Source organism: Arachis hypogaea, chromosome 10 (genome assembly GCF_003086295.3).
Source record: "Arachis hypogaea cultivar Tifrunner chromosome 10, arahy.Tifrunner.gnm2.J5K5, whole genome shotgun sequence".
Taxonomy (NCBI): domain Eukaryota; kingdom Viridiplantae; phylum Streptophyta; class Magnoliopsida; order Fabales; family Fabaceae; genus Arachis; species Arachis hypogaea.
In genome coordinates this window covers 27243362-27244015 of record NC_092045.1, presented here as the reverse complement: position 1 = coordinate 27244015, position 654 = coordinate 27243362, and the positions used below count along the sequence as shown (strand labels likewise).

The 654-nt window shown below is 41.9% G+C and overlaps 1 non-coding gene across 1 annotated transcript; it reads right to left on the bottom strand.

Moving 5' to 3' along the window:
- Positions 1-329: 329 nt before the first annotated feature.
- Positions 330-437, bottom strand: LOC112719354 (small nucleolar RNA R71). The gene has a single exon (XR_003161657.1). It is a non-coding gene; the product is annotated as a small nucleolar RNA R71 (small nucleolar RNA).
- Positions 438-654: the final 217 nt, after the last annotated feature.

The window sequence follows — 654 nt, the reverse complement described above, 5'->3', positions numbered from 1 at the left end:
TCTTTGGGAGAAGCATCTCTATCCCTGCCATTGGAGCAAATAACTTTGAGCTTAAGCCTCAATTAGTTTCTCTAATGCAACAGAATTGCAAGTTCCATGGACTTCCATTGGAAGATCCTCATCAGTTTTTAGCTGAATTCTTGCAAATCTGTGACACTGTCAAGACCAATGGGGTTGACCCTGAGGTCTACAGACTTATGCTATTCCCTTCTGCTGTAAGAGACAGAGCTAGGATATGGTTGGACTCACAACCCAAAGAAAGCCTGAACTCTTGGGAAAAGCTAGTCAATGCCTTCTTGGCAAAGTTCTTTCCACCTCAAAAATTGAGTAAGCTTAGAGTGGAAGTCCAAACCTTTAGACAGAAGGAAGGTGAATCCCTCTATGAAGCTTGGGAAAGATACAAATAATAGATCAGAAAGTGTCCGTCTGACATGCTTTCTGAATGGAGCATCATAGGTATCTTCTATGATGGTCTGTCTGAACTGTCCAAGATGTCATTGGACAGCTCTACTGGAGGATCTCTTCATCTGAAGAAGATGCCTGCAGAAGCTCAAGAACTCATTGAAATGGTTGCAAATAACCAATCCATGTACACTTCTGAAAGGAATCCTGTGAACAATGGGACGAATCAGAAGAAATGAGTTCTTGAGATTG